The 17,073-nt window shown below is 39.0% G+C and overlaps 1 protein-coding gene across 20 annotated transcripts in view; it reads left to right on the top strand.

The window, feature by feature from the left end:
* Positions 1-17,073, top strand: part of LINGO2 (leucine rich repeat and Ig domain containing 2) — a 716,716-nt gene that overhangs the window by 189,782 nt on the left and 509,861 nt on the right. For 17 of the 20 annotated variants that reach the window (XR_005600176.1, XR_005600174.1, XR_005600175.1 and 14 more), the window contains one exon: positions 14,397-14,611. The exons of 1 other annotated variant lie outside the window; for it this stretch is intronic. The gene's annotated coding sequence lies outside the window, so the exon portion shown is untranslated. Of the gene's footprint in view, positions 1-1,503; positions 1,565-14,396; positions 14,612-17,073 lie in introns of those variants that run through there. 2 more of the 20 variants (XM_039543522.1, XM_039543512.1) reach the window with 2 other exon arrangements.

Genomic DNA, 17,073 nt, shown 5'->3' with positions numbered 1-17,073 from the left:
TAAACACATCTTCAGGGTTCAAGGCTAGCACCCTTACCACTGAACCATCTTTTCTCTCTCTGGATTTTGACACTGTTTGCATAGAGCTCAGCTCAGGTCTATGGAGGCCTCCTGTGTCATCATATATGGGAAGTATGGGTGGGCAGATGAACACCATGCAAGGAGTAAAAGTGGGATAATGCGAGACTTCACTGTGCTTGCCTAGAACTTAATTGGTTGCCTGTGCAGAATGACTTTTAGATGGGTGGTTTAAGCTGATATGGGAGGCATTTTTATGCTGGCCCTTTCCCTCCCTTTTAAGCTAAAGCCCTCCCAGCAAGCTGTCTGGGCATAAGCATGGGACCATATCCTGATAATGCCTATGAAAACATGTAAGGGCCTAAACCAATGGCAGCAATGAGTCTCCCCTTTCCAGATATACATATAGGGCATTTGTAATGTGTACAAGGGAACATGCCACCCACTTCTCCCTATTGCACACTATGTTGATATCTCCACTGACATCCACTCACTTTTTCCCTTTGAGTTGTAATCCCATACATGAAATGTCTTTGAAATAGGTGTTGGATTTTTTCCCATTTTATAGAACATGCAAGTATACAGGTAGCCATTATAAATAATGAGAAAAAAATGTGTGACCCATAAACCTATCAGTGCAAGAATATCCTGATTCTGGTTCACCAAAAAATGCTTTGTAAGGTATGAATAGCATCGTAAAATGTATGAACTACTATTTGAGGAGGTGTGTGTGTGTGTGTGTGTGTGTGTGTGTGTGTGTATATATATATATATATATATATATATATATATATATATATATACTGGAAATATAGTCCTACAGTTTTTGTATCAAGGTGTTAATCCCCAGGAGAGGTGAAAAACTGGTTTCCTGACAGACTAGAGATGTTTATCCATCTGTCTGTTGACATGAAAACGGAGTATAGTCGCTTTCAGAATCACCAATCTCAGCTAAATGCAGGTGAAGGATTTTGAGCTTTAATAGGAACAGAAGTACAGCAGGGGGGAAAGATCCTTAACTGGGGGTGCACTTCAAAGGTTTACTGAACTATAACTGGGGTATAAGGAAAGCACCCTGTTACTCATGCACCTAGGAAGTAAACAGACCGCATGCTGCACGTTTACATTTATGAAAACAGGATCTCAGCCAGACTTGGTTGAAAATGCTGCTGAAGACATTTGGGTGAGATGAAACTCATTGAGACTGGAGGTTAACCTGTTTAGTTAAATTTAGTCTCTAGGAAGCATATCATCATTTTGTTTTATATGTAACCTGTAGTTTCCATTATCCTTGCTCACTATTTCTTTAATAGTGAGCCTTTGATAATAAGCTTAATGTTGTTTTCACTATAAATCAGTACTGTGGTAATATCCACAGAGCTGATCCTGAGCTGAATCATTCAAACTGGGATGTACAGTGTTTCCTCGGGGACAGCAGACTTGGTGTTGGTATGAGTGTTCAGTGGATATGTGCTGGTCACTACAGGCGAACATTTCCAAAGGTCTCGGGGACTGGAGTACACCTATTGTTAACCTGCAAAGCAAGGTAAGGGCTGGTATAGCTCATAGGAGATTGTTTTGATAGCTAACAGACTGGAAATAAGAGAGTCTCTCTCTCTCTCTCTCTCTCGGGGCTTGTCTGCACTTACCAGGTGCTGGACACACAGTAATGAATGTGTCAGCAGTCGATTTAGCGGGCCTAGTGAAGACCCGCTAAATCGACCGCAAATTGCTCTCCCGTTGACTCCTGTATTCCACCGGATCGAGAAGAGTAAGGGGAGTTGACGGGAGAGTGTGTCCCATCAACATCCCGTAGTGTGGACCCCCCGGTAAGTAGATCTAAGCTATGTCAATTTGTTATGCTATTTATGTAACCCAAATTGCATAGCTTAGATCAACTTTTCCCTTTAGTGTAGACAAGGCCTTAATGGAAGCAAGGGGAGAGGTAACAGGGTGAACCACAGTGTTGGGTACCTTGTCACAATGCATTATAAAAAACACAAGCCTGAGTTGTTAAACTCATGAAAGAAAATGAAAATGTTCACATCTGTACAGTTCATGTTGTTTTTCTTCATTGTGCTAGAGGTCTGGGACATTCAAATCACATGTGTCCTGCTGCTTATTTTCTGCCCTGCAGAGAGTGAATTCCATTGGCTGACAAAGAGTTCTTGCGACACACTCCTTTTCCCATAGAGTGCATGGAATTTGAGGGCTCCATACTTAAATGGCTCGGACATCCCTGTTTCTTCTTATCCAACTCAAACCCTGGAGTGAAGAGTAGTCTGGCCAGGATAGGCTTGAGGCATATTGGTGTGAGATTTTGAGGGAAGCTTGAACTGCTGCTCTCCTCCCCATACCAATGCAACAGATAAATGGGGGACTTCCGTTTCCAAAATTGTCAATTGTCAATTATGAAAAAAGTTCTAATTTTCTTTAAATATGCATTAAAATGGAGCTGGAAGGCCTGACTGATATGCTGGTCATAGCTTGATTCTGCAATTCTTTATCTTGTGAATGTAAAAGTGTGTCTTATTGAAAAGTACAATTTCCACCAGCTTATACTAATAGGTTGTTGTATTCCTTATTCATACCGTTTTTATATTTTATAACAATGACCATTGAATGCTAGCTTCTTAGTATTTCTGCCACTTCATCATTTATAATATGACATCTCCCAGTGAACTAAAAAACAAAATAGAGGTGAGTGTTACATGTGCATGTAAAGAGTGGAACAGTAGAACTTTACATACTGTTGCAGTTAATGTACCTGTAAATCAAAATGGTTTCTTAAGGCGACTTTGAGGGCTCTAATTATAGTCTTTGATACTTGAGTGTTTTTTCTACTTATTTTTAAGGTAGGGCTGTTCCCTGTAGAAGAGATTGTAATCTCCTAAATCCTAGAAATCTGTGCCTCGCTTTCAGACATTGCATCTTAGTCAGATCTTTAATCAGGAATCAATTTATTCTCACTTAAAGTACCAGACAAAGTGTGATGTGGTACACTTTTGAACTGTGGTGCCAAGGCAAACCTCAGCAGAAGTTGGAGAAAATTTGATAGGTTACCATAGGTTCCTTACTGAGAGGTCTGATCTAGCCTCGATGATTGCCTGTGGACCCTTTCTTACCTTGTGTGTAAAAAAAAAAAAAAAATTCAGGCAACCTTGAACTTAACTTAGTTGCTTGAGGTGATACTCCTTCCTCTTGGTCCTTCATTTAAGATTCAGCAAAGTGTTGCATCTCCTAATCCATCACACAGCAGGTTTCATTATTTTGCAACTTTCAATATTTTTGTCCCTTTTTTCCTCCATCTCCTTTGCTCATTTTCCATTCTCTTCCTCATTTCCAGTAAGTCCATTTCTCACACATTACTACTTTCCTTTGCTTTGGCCCACTTGTCCTTCCTCTTTCTCACCCACACATTCATTCCCTCCACAATTGTTAAAGGGACTCTTGAGGAAAATGCTCAAATTTAGTCACAGCTAAGAAACACTAAATTACTTGTTATGATTTACCAAACAAATGTGGGTGAAGAGTAATGCTTTAATTGTTAATCTCTTGAATGCCACACTTGCACTGAAGATAAACTGCACATATGACAAACATAGACTATGAAAACTATATTTCAGTTTTGCAGTCTTTTAAAAAATATATACAAATAAATTATTTCTCTTTATTAAAAACTTTGCAAGAAAATTAATCCAGGACCTGGCACATTCTTTTATATAACAAAACTGCTTTTCGAACAGTTGGAATATGGAAAAACTTTTCTCTTAATCCCATACACACTGTGTGTGTGTGTGTGTGTGTGTGGTGTGAGTTGGGGTTTTGTTTTTTGTTTTTCCTTATACCAACGACTCTGCCTAGAAAATGCTTTTTAAAGAAACATAACTGTCACATCTTAGGCTCAGACTAGAAAAAACATGTTTCATCTTGGAAGTTTTGCAGAGCAATATTCCCAACCAATATAAGAAGGTTAGAATTAAACTTCTGGCAGAAACTTGGGTTTAGTTAAATTGTGCAATTGTGTCCTTCTTCTGCAAGTGATCATATTGAAATTAACATGACTGCTCTTGAAGTAAAGTACTACCTAATGACAGTAAGGGTGGCAGAATCTAGCTGTAAAGAGATAAATTAGAATGTTGTGACACCTGTATGGTTAATCACAAAAGTTTGTTTGTTTTTAAATGCTTATAAAAAGCAGTTGTGCATGAAAGGACATGAGAGGTCATGCTAGGAAGTGGGGTTTTTTTTGATGTAGAACAAAAGGCTAAGTCAGGAGTTCTATATTTAGTGTATTTTACATATTCTATGATGTGAATGGATGAGCAAGGTTGTTTTTTTTTGGACAGTTACTTCATTTGGTGGATGAGAAAATATGTGATCATGCAGAATAATAGTCGAGATCTTGAAATACATTGTGCTTATTAACATAGGAATATGGCAGCACACATACATTTTATGGTCACTCCACAGATATGTTGATGTGAGGCACAATATGCAAGCAGATGGGTTATAACTAGATGGACCTGAATCAAAACCCTTGAGCCCTGCACTGCTTGGGCTTTTCTCTTGAGGTATCTAAGAGGTTGTGATTTTCCTGGTCATGCATATGTTGGCATTCTTTCCTGGCTTAAAAACACCCATTCCTGAAAGTTATTCTGTGCCCTCCACTCTCATTTAGCACTTCAGAACATCTGGCCCACAGAGCATTACCGACTTAAAGATAGTAACTAATGGAGGTTTGGTTTAGCTCAAGTGATAGGTGTGACACTGCACCCCATATTCTTCATAGTTGCATGGTTATAATATGATTATCACATAATTATGATGCAATTTATGCAAAGTGAGTCATGTGAGGTGTCATTGGAAAAGCTATGATTTGCTGAATATGACCATCCCATTTGTGTGCACGTATCATTTTTGTATCTGAAGTTATGAATATTAACTATGTATCTGTATGTCAAATGGGCTTACTCTGAGTAACACAACAATGTTTCAGGCACAACAATGAAGAAGCTAGACAGTGTTGCTGGCCCATCAGCAAAGACAATGAGCTATGGAAGAGTTTAGCCTTCCTGTAAACTTTTCAGCCAGTCTGTAATGGCTGCTATGACTCAGCAAGGACATGTGACCAGACCACATGATACCGAACTCCATTTTGTGTACCTGTATTTTTCCATAAACTGGGCTAGGAACTGTTTTTGGAACAAAGGGTTCCCACTATATGTTAAAGGTATAAAAGGTGGGGTGTGACATCATCTAGTGGCCTCACTCCTCACAAAAGAGAACTCCTGGAAACACCTGAGGAACAAAGACTGAATTGGGGGAAGTGCTGGTCCCAGGCCACGAGATTTCTAGCTTGTGTAAGGAAACTTGGTGGACTGCTTGTATCATCACTCAGGGTGAGAGATTGGATACGAATTAGTAATTTATCTAGTATGTTAAGCTTAGTTTTCATTTTGTTTATTAGCTAGGTAATCTGCTTGATCTGTTTGCTATCACTTATAATCACTTAAAATCTATTGTAGTTAATAAACATGTTTTTTTGTTTTGTTTTGTTTTTTTGCTTTATCTAAACCAGCATGCCTTTGAGTGAAGTGTCTGGGGAAAAATCTCAGCTTGGTTAACACAGGCTTGTTGCATATTCCTCTCCACATCAAGGGAGGGGCGAACTGGTGAATGTTGGTGAGAGTGCAGGACTGGGAGCGGTCTGCAGCTTGTCACAGCAACACAGCGTGAGAGGAAACCCAGGATTCACACAGGCAGGAACATACTCAACTGCAGGAAAGCTCCGGCTTCTTAGGCTGGGGAGCTGAGTGTTATTTTGGCTGTAGCCTCCATATTGTTGGTTCATGCAGTGGCTAGCCAGAGCCCACATGCAACTTCCAAGAAGTGTTGAATAAATTCAAACTTTATTTTTCTAGATCATAAGAAAAGATGTAGCAAAAGTTCATGGAGGGAGAGGAGAGGTTTGGGGCACAAAAGAGTGTGGATGACCAAAATGTGTAAGGGCTTCATAATCTCGTCCCCTCTTCCCTGCCGTCCAGCAACAGATTTTTGTCTTACTAGACAAGTCCAGAGGGTTTGGCATGGGTTGTAAAATGTGACTGGGATTGACATTTAAGTCAGGTACCTGGAGTGGTGACTGAGTGTCCTGGTATATGCTCTTGAGAGGATTTTAAATGTGCTTGCGGGGAAGGAGCTGGGACAAAGAATGTCTTGCAGGAGCTAGACAACCTCTTGTGAGGGAAACTGTTTTGAACACAGCTGTTTTCGGAGATCTGAGAGAGAGCGAGGTATTGCTGCTTTTAGAACCATATGGTTGGAAGGGGCCACAAGAGTCATCTACTCTAACCCCCTGCCAAGATGCAGGGTTTGTTGTGTCTAAACCATCCAAGACAGATGACTATCCAGCCTCCTTTTGAAAACTCCCAGTGCAGGAGTTTCCATGACCTCCTTAGGCAGTTTGTTCCATTGTCATACTATTTTTACAGTTAGGACATTTTTCCTCAGATTTAATTTAAATCTGCTATAATGTAGTTTGAACCCATTGCCTCTTGTCCGGTCCTCTGTGGCGAGAGAGAACAACTTTTCTCCATCTTTTTTATGGCAGCCTTTTAAGTATTTGAAGACTGCTATCATGTACTCCTCTTAATCTCCTTTTTTCCAAATTAAACATACCCATCTCCTTCACCCTTTGTTCATATGGTTTGTATTCCATCCCTTTGATCATCTTTGTTGCTTGCCTCTGGATCCTTTCCAGTTTCTCTACGGCCTTTCTATACATTGGTGACCAAACTTGGACGCAAGGCTTAACCAGTGTTGAGTAGAGCAGTACTATCACCTCCTATGACTTGCATGCTATGCTTCTGTTAATGCAACCTAAAATTGCATTTGCTTTTTTTGCAACAGCATCTCATTGTTGACTCATATTGAGGTTATGATCCAGGGCTGCCCAGAGCGGGGGGCAAGTGGGGCAATTTGCCCAAAGCCCCGGGCCTCACAGGGGCCCCCATGATAATATAGTATTCTATAGTATTGCAACTTTTTTTTATGGAAGGGGCCACCAAAATTGCTTTGCCTCAGGTCCCCTGAATCCTCTGGGCAGCCCTGTTGTGATCCACCACAACTCCCAGAATTTTTTTCTGCAGTGCTGCTGCCAAGCCAGTTATCCACCATTTTGTATCTGTGCACTTGGTTTTTCTTCCCCAAGTATAGCACCTTATACTCATTGTCTTTGTTGAATTTCATTATGTAATCTATAGCCCAGTTTCCAATTTATCAAGATCATTTTTAATTTAGCTCTATCTTCCAAAGTGTTTGCCCCCTTAGTTTTGTGTCATCTGCAAATTTGATCAGTGTGCTTTCTATTCCTACATCCAGGTCTTTAATAAAGATGTTTTGCTATTTAATATCCATCCCTCTTCAAAGCAGTAACAGGAACTAAACATACCATGAATAGCTATAGACCAGGAAAGAAAACATTGAACATTTCTCCACTCAGTTTCTCCTAACAATCACATAACCATCCCATGTCATAAAAGCCAGAGTTTGTGAAAGAACTCTGCTCACATTTAGACACCTGAGTGAAATTTAAATAGCTAAATGAGAGCTTTTCAGCGTTGAGCTTTCTTGAGAGTCTGACCCCGAATGCCTGCTATCTTTTGTGAAACCTTGATCCTACAATTATCTGGCTGCTGACTATAGAAAGTCAGTGCAAGTTGGTGACCTTGGCTTTTCTACTCTCATGGCATACTGCACTGCTGGCAGCAGTCTCAGTTTGGAGCTGAATACTTTGGTATAAAAATCACCTGAAGCCTGTAAAAAGTTAAAAATATCATAGAATGCCATTACATCATCACTGCTTTTCAGTGTAAATTAGCTGTCAACTATGTGTGTGTGTCGCAATTACGTGGATTTGTTTCAGATTTTGTGAGAGCAAGGACTGTTTTCAGATAACTGAAGATGACTGAAATCCATAAATAAGCAAACATATGTCTACCAAAAATTAATAAATGTAGCATGAATGGCTTTGATTCACTCCAGTTTCTTTCTAAGATGCCTGTAAGGGAGCAGATTAGTAGAAACAAATCTCTTTCAAGACTCATTGGGTAAGACCAAAGGGTCTTATTATTAATGAATAATATTCATTACTCAAATTATGATCTTGCAAAGGTAGAAATCAGTATAGCAAAGTACAATACAAACTTTCCATTCTGATGCTAGTAAGCAGGCTAGGGGTTTCAAACACACAATTCGTAATTAGCCTTCTGTGGAGGGGCAGAGAGGGGCTTTAAATAAATAAAAAAAACCAACCACACCTTTCCTATCCTTTCAAGACCTGGCTTTTGACAGTAAAGCACCTATATTTCATATCCCAAAGCATCACCATATTTGAATGTGCATTCAAAGTCACTTGATGTGATCCTATTCTAGCGAGCTATAGGCTGACCCCATAGAGATATATATAACAGCTGCACAATGATTAACATGGCAGGCTATGACAATTGTTTCATTCCTCAGGAATGAAACAAAGCTATAATTTCAGATGTAGCAGTTTGAGAATATGATTAGTAGTCCTATTATCAATCATACATAATAAATGGTATTATGTTGTGTAATATGACTTATGTAAAATGTACGCTGTTTGAGGGTAGGTACGCTTAAAAGCTAGTGTTTATAACCAAGAAACATATTTTGAGTAGGGTTGCCAACTTTTTAATCACACAGAACCGAAAACCCTTGCCGCCCCCCCCCCCCGCCTCCAAGACCCCACCCCTAATCACTCCATTCCCCCATCACTCACTCTCCCCCACCCTCACTCACTCACTCATTTTCACTGGGCTGGGGCAGGGGGTTGGGGTGTGGGAAGAGATGAGGGCTCCGGCTGGAGGTGCGGGCTCTGGAGTTGGGCCAGAAATGAGGGATTCAGGGTGCAGGAGAGGGCTCCAGGCTGGGGCAGGGGGTTGGGGTGTGGGCTCTGAGGTGGGCCAGAAATGAGGGATTTGGGGTGCAGGAGGATACTCTGCGCTGTGGGGGTGAAGTTGAGGGGTTCAGAGTGTGGGAGATGGCTCTGGGCTTAAGCAGGGGCTTGGGGTATGGGAGGGGTAGAGGCTGTGGGTGGAAGCTCCAGGGTGGGGCCAGAAATGAAGGGATCAGGGTGTGAGCTGGGGCTCTGGGCTGTGCGGGACTTGGGTGTGTGGGATCTGGGCAATGCTTATATTTTGGGGGGGAGGGTGCTCCCAGGAGGTGGCAACATGTCCCTCTGCTCCTAGGTGGAGGTGTGGTCAAGAGGCTCTGCCCACAGTTGCCATCCCTGCAGCTCCCATTGGCTGCAGTTCTTGGCCAATGGGAGATGTGGAGTTGGGGCTTGGAGCGGGGCAGCATGCAGAGCCTCCCTGGCTGTACCTCCGCCTAGGAGCCAAAGGACATGTCGCTGCTTCTAGGAAGCCTTGAAGAGCCAGGTACAGAGACTGCCAGCCCCGCCAACCGGACACCTGGCAACCCTAATTTTGAGGCTTCTCTTAAACAACAACTCTTCTCAACATACATACATATGTTTTATATGGTCTCAGTTTAACAATATTATGAGATTTAACAGTATTATGATATATCTATATAGATATATAGATATTACCATACAGAATATTCAGAAGACAATGTAAACAGATTTCAGCTTGTCTTACTCATGTCTAATACTTGGGTCCTCTAAATACTGATCAATCATAAACTTTTATAATCCTACACATGAACTCTATAATTAAAATACAATAAATATATATCATATAATATATTGATTAATCATAACATCACACAATAAATGGATAATAACTAAAAGTATTGGCTACAGTCAGGGCAATGGTTCAGTGCACTGCTGTGGAGTAATGGCTAAGGATGTCACCTAAAGATCTGGTGGGCCTGGCTTTAATAGGGGGGGTCCTAACACTATTTCTGTCTTAATTCTTCTCTCCCCCACCCCACGCCATTTTGGATTGCATGGATGTTGTGCACTCTGAATTTGTCCAGATATCCAGCCATGACTTGGAAAACTGAGGACTAAAATTTCAAGATACTAGATGTTTGTGGCTTGTGTAAAACTAATGATTTGCACAGATGAATGCATGAATATGTTGCTAAGCATAAAACTGATGGTGCACAGGCATTTTTAACAAATGAACTTGAGAGTATATACAGAGCATTGTTTGTGCTATAGAAAATATTCAGAGCTTCACTGAGAAGTAGAGGGTGAGTGGAGTGCTAATTATAGTTGCACAATTATGACTTGTCAAGAAAAAAAATGATGCATAGGCTGGTTCCATTCAATCTGGACTTCACACAAATGCAAACATAGATTTAGGGGCAGATTGTGAACCCCCTTATATGATCTGTGCTAATAACTGATTTTTTGGTTCTATCATTTTTTCAGTTCATTTTTTGAGTTTTAAAATTTTTTAATAAATGGAAGCAAATTTTGAAACTAAGTAATCGAGCATACAAAAAGTAAAAACATCAAAATATGGAAACAAAACGTTTCATATATTTGTTCTATCAAAATAGATATTTTCCTATCAAATAGAATTTTCCTATCAAAATAATTTGGCAAATTCAGCATGAATTTGTGAAATGTTTCAGTCAGCCTGAGTCTGCATTCTTCAGTGGAAAAACATTTTAGATGAAAAAAACTTCACTCTGTTGTACTCATGATTCCAAGGGTGAGAACTCATCTACATGTTACCTCCATGGAAACATGGGGACACAATCTAGCCCTAAGAAAAGACGATTTGGATCTTACAAAGAATCCCTTATAACAGGCTTCTTTCTGATTCTTAGATCTTTGCCATCTGTAACATTAGACATGCTCTATTTAGATATTTAGTAAGGCTTTTGCTACAAGCCCATATAACATTCTTATAAGCAAACTAAGGAAATATGATCTAGATTAAATTACTATTAATTGGTGCATAACTGGGTGAAAGACCATACTCAGAGTAGTTATCAATGGTTCACTGTCAAACTGTGAGTGTGTGCCCACTGGGGTCCTGCAGGGGTCAGTCCTGGGTCTGGTACTATTCAATATTTTCATTAATGACTTGGATAATGAAGTAGAGAGTATGGTTCTAGAATCTGCAGATGACACCAAGCTAGGAGGAGTTGCATACGCTTTGGAGGACAGGATTAGAATTCAAAACGACCTTGACAAATTAGGGGATAGGTCTGAAATCAACAAAATGAAATTCAATAAAGATAAGAATAAGAATAACTGCTTTCCAGTTAGGAAGCAAAAATCAATTGCATAGATACAAATGGGGAATAACTAGGTTGTAGTACTGCTGAAAAGGATCTTGGAGTTCTAGTGGATCACAAATTGAATGAGAGTCAACAACGTGACGCCGCTGCAAAAAATCTAATATTTTGGAGTTATATTAAGATTTAGTTGGGGTTGGACTAGATGACCTCCTGAGGTCTTTTCTAACCCTAATCTTCTATGTTTCTCTGAACAGGAGTATCATATGTAAAACCTGGGAGGTAATTGCCCCACAAAATTCAGCACTCGTGAGGGCTCAGCTGGAGTACTGTATCCAATTCTGGACACCACACTTTAGAAAAGATGTGGGCAAACTGGAGAGAATCCAGAGAAGATTTTAAAAAATGATAAAATCTTTAGGAAACCTGACCAATGAGGTCAGGTTAAAAAGCTGGGCATGGTTAAGTCTTGAGAAAAGAAGACCCAGACTGATAACAGTCTTCAAATATATTATGGGATGTTATAAAGAGGATGAGGATCAATTGTTCTCCATGTTCACTGAAGTTAGGACCAAAAGTAATGGGCTTAATCTCCAGCAAGGTCCCTTCCAGCCCTACATTTCTAACAGGCTTATTGAAGAAAATGTTTGCATAGAGATGCTAGCTTAAATATAACTTAAATGAACTACTCACAATGTTTATTTCACTTTTGAGATATAGCTATAATAGCCATCTAAGAATTATTTTAACAAGGAGTGATAATATCCTATCATTTTTAAGAGTATTAAATTGACCCATATAGATATCTGGCTCAACCTTTAACTGATAAATCATGCCAAGATATGAAACTCATTTCACTTCATAAAATGAAAAGATGATGTGGTTTAAAATGCCGTTCTTGGTTATATGAGCAGAATCCATAAAATCTATCATCCAAAATAAACCTGAGTTTAGGAATATACTAAATTGGACAAATTGAAAACTTTATTTTGCTCAAGGTGTAAATATTTTAATTTTAGCTCATAAACATCTACCTGAAGGTAGATGTGGCTTCTCTGATACCGTGATGTGCTGATTTAGTAAATGTTTAATTTTTAGTTGTAAGCACTGTTTTGTTTAGTTTGGTTTGGTTTGGTTTTGTTCAACATGTTGATTGTTTCACGTATAGGTTTAATCTTCCCATACAGTAGTTATGCACGACAAAACATGATGGCAAATGGGTTTTCATATTCTCTTAACTTCCATTAGCCATGTTCAAAGCTGCTAGCTAAGGGCCAGATTCATTCACACTGAACATTAATTTACTCCATAAGCAGTCCCACTGGAAACAGAGGGACTATTTGTGGAATACAGGGTGTGCAAGAGGGTATCAAAATCTGGTCCTTTGTGAATGTGCAACTAATTATCTGTGAAAGTCACAAGAAAATTGCATGTACAGTGTACAGGATATATGCCTTTGCTTATACACTCAAACACAGTCATACCAACATTCACATCTAAAACAAGATGTCCAGAACTCTCAGGAAAAATAAGTAAAAGCCCAAGAGATTTTGAAAAATCTAGTCTATAATAGCAGTTGAACAAAAATGAAAATGTAACAGATGTCAACAATGCCATAGTTTTGTCTAAACAACAAAAGTAGTAAACTTAGTGAGTTTATCTATGTTTTATTAAATAGGTGATGAATGCCCTATTTTTCAAGTGTCCTTTAAGTTATTTTACTGTCCTGAAATCGTCGGAGTATTTGAAAGAGAATTTCTTTGAGGGCAAGTTAGTCTCTCTACCCAGAGCTATTGCACCTTCCTTTGCAGTGTTGAGCACCAGCTGTGTTACAGAAAGGTTACTGTACTGGATGGACCACTAATCTGATTCAGTTTGGCAGATCCTATGATTAGGGTTGCCAACCCTCCAGGATTGGCCTGGAGCCTCCCAGAATGAGCATCGATCTCCTGGTGACTATTGAAAGCAATCTGGGAGATTTTAATAGGATATTTTAAGAAAATGACATTACATCATTTTGGGTGAAAAAGAATCTCACGGAATAGCTTCAGTCAAAGTTAGCAACGCTACGTATGATGGTGGTCTTTCCAAGGTATTTGTTGCTTAATTTAATTTGACAAAGCAACTATTTTCCAATACAGCCTTGTGGTTTCCATTGTTGTACACTGGTTAAGTGTATATGACCATGTTTCCTTCCAATGGCTGGTGCAGGTGAACGGTAGGAGCTGCATACTCAGTTAATGAACTTACTCTTTAGGCTCCAGGGGTGGGTCTTGTGCTGAAACTCCCTGGTTCTATTCCTGCTGACAACCCCTGGTGTCTGTTAGATATATGGTCACAGATTCTTACATTATACAAATCAGAGCCAATTCAGGTAAAATCACTTAGTAGAAAGGAGGAGAGGAGGAAATAACTCCAGTAGAAACATCTGAGGCCTGATCTGGCCCTCACTGCATTGTGTCAAAACTCTTAGTGCTGAGAGGGCAGGATTGAGATGTGTGTGTGTGTGTGTGTGTGTGACATGAAGTTGCAAAAACAACAAGGAATCCAGTGGCACCTTAAAGACTAACAGATTTATTTGGGCATAAGCTTTTGTGAGTAAAAAACCCACTTCTTCAGATGCATGTTTAAGTTGCAAGTTTGTTTTAAAATTTTGTAGTCTTGCCCTGTATAATATCAGTTAAATTATCATTTAAAAAAGAAGCTATTGGCAGCATTGTGATTTAAAACCTAACCCAGCCCTCCCCCTTAATAAAAATGCAAATTATTTTTAAATGAAGAATTCTGAAAAAATTTACCCTTGAAATCCACAAAATCTTGATAATTTCTGCATTGCTTGAATAAACTATGGTTTCATAGCCATTTTTAATAGGCTTAATTAGGCTCAAAGAATGGGACAGTGAATCTTTAAATGTTGCAGTTAACTAGTAAATGGTATCATTTTCCCTTCACTCCTGTACATTTCCTTTAATTATCGTCTTTTGAATTAAAACTATTAGTATTTTTTTTCCAAAGGTGCTTCTGCAGGAAATAGGAAAAAATAGGTAACTATAATACATAGTCAGTTCAAGAGATAATTAAATTTTAAAAGATATAATAAGACTGAATTTAATAAAAAGCATTGCTTATTATAGAGCTGATTTAACCCTGAGGGCTCGTCTTCACTACTGGGGAGATGGACACTTCTCTGAAGACCTGCTAAATCGACGGTAGATCGCTCTCCGGTCGAAACCCAGGACTCCACCTCTCCAAGACGAGTAAGGGAAGTCAACTGGAGAGAGTCTCACGTTGATGCAGCTCACCGGGATAAGTCGACCTAAGCCAAATTTACTCCAGCTACGTTATTCACGTAAGTGGTGTAGCGTAATGTAGGTTGGTTTACCCCGGTAGTGAAGACAAGCCATAAGAGGAAGCAAAGACCTGTACAACTTGCTGGCAATTTCATTTTAAAAGCTAATTACAAATTTATTTGGCAAAATAAAATCCATCTAGTTTCTCACGGTCCAGCTAGTAACTAAATAGTGTAACTATGGCAGAGTGGGTGTGGCCTTCAAGGTTGTCTTTACAAATAGCATCAGAATATATCACTTTATTTGATATCTATTGGGTGAATTATTCTTCATCAACTCTATGCATTACTCATGAAATTTCAGCTTTTTGCACACCATGCATGGGTGAATATTGTACCTGAAGATACCATAAAATTATGCTTGATAAGTAAAATCTATAATTTAATATTCCCTTGTAGAGAAACGAGAGCATTTGCTTTAATATAATCAAAAAATTGTTTTTGTTTTAACTTGAGCAACCCTGTTAGTTAGCCAAGATAAACAAGTTGAGCTTTGTAAATAGTTTGGTTGACAGTAGTTAGCTAGTGAAGTAGTGTTAAGCACTGTAGTTAGTAAGTTAGGGTACTAGTGGGGACTTTGCCCCAGATAGGGATGCCCCTACCTCTGGGTTTTAAGCCCTGTGCTGACTGTAAGAGGCCTATGCCTGTTAGTGGCCCCCATAGCAGCTCCCTGTCTGCTTAAGGGAAGTGCTATTGTTCAGTTCAAGACAGCTGAAAGTTACACATTTTACATGTCCCTTGTTTGTTTCTCTTTCTTATATTCTGCACATGCATATTAGGAGGGGTCCAGTTTAAACACTGTTGGTTTTTAAATTTGGTCATAAGCCTACCCTAACTAATTCAAGACTCTTTACCTTGCAAACATTTATAAAAATTAAGCATGTGAACTTCTTTAAGAAAAATGAGTAAATGACTTAATGACTTCTGAGCAGAGATTAGATCATTTTTGCAGCACAAGACATTTCCAAAGCAATACGAGATTTAGAGAATATATAGAACCACCAAATCATAAACTGAATTATGTCCTGCTGCAAAAAGGTTTCATCCTGGGCCCAACATGGACCCCTTCTGACCAGATTCTGCTCCCCTTACTCATTTTTTTGGTCCTACTGGAGTTAATAGGACTAGTTTAATTGTGTGAATAAGATGAGCAGGGTTTGGACTAAATTTTGGACTGAACAAAGGATTTTATCTTCAATTTTTTTGACTCTCTTGCAATATTCTATTTGTTCAGTTATCACTGCAGGGAACTGTATTTGCTCTCTCCTACCCCTCCAACTCATTTAAAACCTCATCCCAAAAGGATCACAGAGGAACACAAGTAGGGGTTCCAAGAATGAACTAGAAAGACAGAGAAGAGAGAATGTGGAAATGACTGCTTGAGAAGAGGATTAGTAGCTTGTGTGTCTTAAATATGAGCATGCAAACCAATCCACATACGGGGCAGTCCCTTTCTTCTTGCATTACTCCAGCAATCCTGTAGTGAAGGTAGCAGTTGTCAGAATAAAGTGGAACCCTTGGTTTCAGCAGCAATAAAGTGCTGTTGGGCACTTCATCCCTGTTGGGAACATAAGTACAAGAAAAGATAATAGATAAGAAGACAAAAAAGGAACAGAATGCAAAGATAAAAACAAGGATAAGAGGAATCTGTTGTGCAGAATAATTTTTTTGGTCTCATTAAAATGGTCCCCATGGTGTTCAGCATCCCTTTCAAACTGTAATGCTCAGTGCCAACCATTTCTTCCCATTTATAGCACTCAAAATATTCTGATAAAAAAAATCCATAAATTGGATTTGGCTTAACATTTTTACTGGAATCAGTAATGAAACATCTAACTATAGAATTTCTAGCTGAATTTATTATTTACTTTAATTGAATCCGTAATAATATCCCCTTCACTATTTTAACATTACATTCTGTTTTATTATGTTGCAGGCTGGGACATGAAATACTCCCCAGAATTGTCTAAATTCTTTGCTGTTTTTCTAAGAATTTTCTAACAGGTTTTTTTGCACTCTATTCTATCCTTGTTTCCATTTTCTCCCTTCACATCCAGGCAGCAGAGGGGAATTAACCACTGACTCAAAAGACAAACTATAATATAATATAATTAATATATAAACAGGCTACATTATCATGAAAGGAGAGTCATATCAGATAGTGCAATGATGAAAGTCTTAACTAGATAGGTACCAATGAAAGCATGAGACATTCAATAGCAACCTATTATAAAGATGCCAAAAATATAAAACACTGCTGGAGTTGCATGGTATTGTCTCCCCATCACAAGGAACTCAAGGAAGTTGAACTTTCCAAAAGTTCTCAGTATTGGATTACCTCTGCTTCGTTTGAAGTTAATGGGTGCTTGGCCAATAATAAGCACCTTAGAAAATCACACTCAGAAATCCCTTTTAAATCAAATTTGTACAAACCAAGATTCGAGAGGGAGACAAATACATAG

Source organism: Mauremys reevesii, linkage group 6, assembly GCF_016161935.1.
Source record: "Mauremys reevesii isolate NIE-2019 linkage group 6, ASM1616193v1, whole genome shotgun sequence".
Classification (NCBI taxonomy): domain Eukaryota; kingdom Metazoa; phylum Chordata; order Testudines; family Geoemydidae; genus Mauremys; species Mauremys reevesii.
This window is presented reverse-complemented; position numbering and strand designations above follow the sequence as displayed.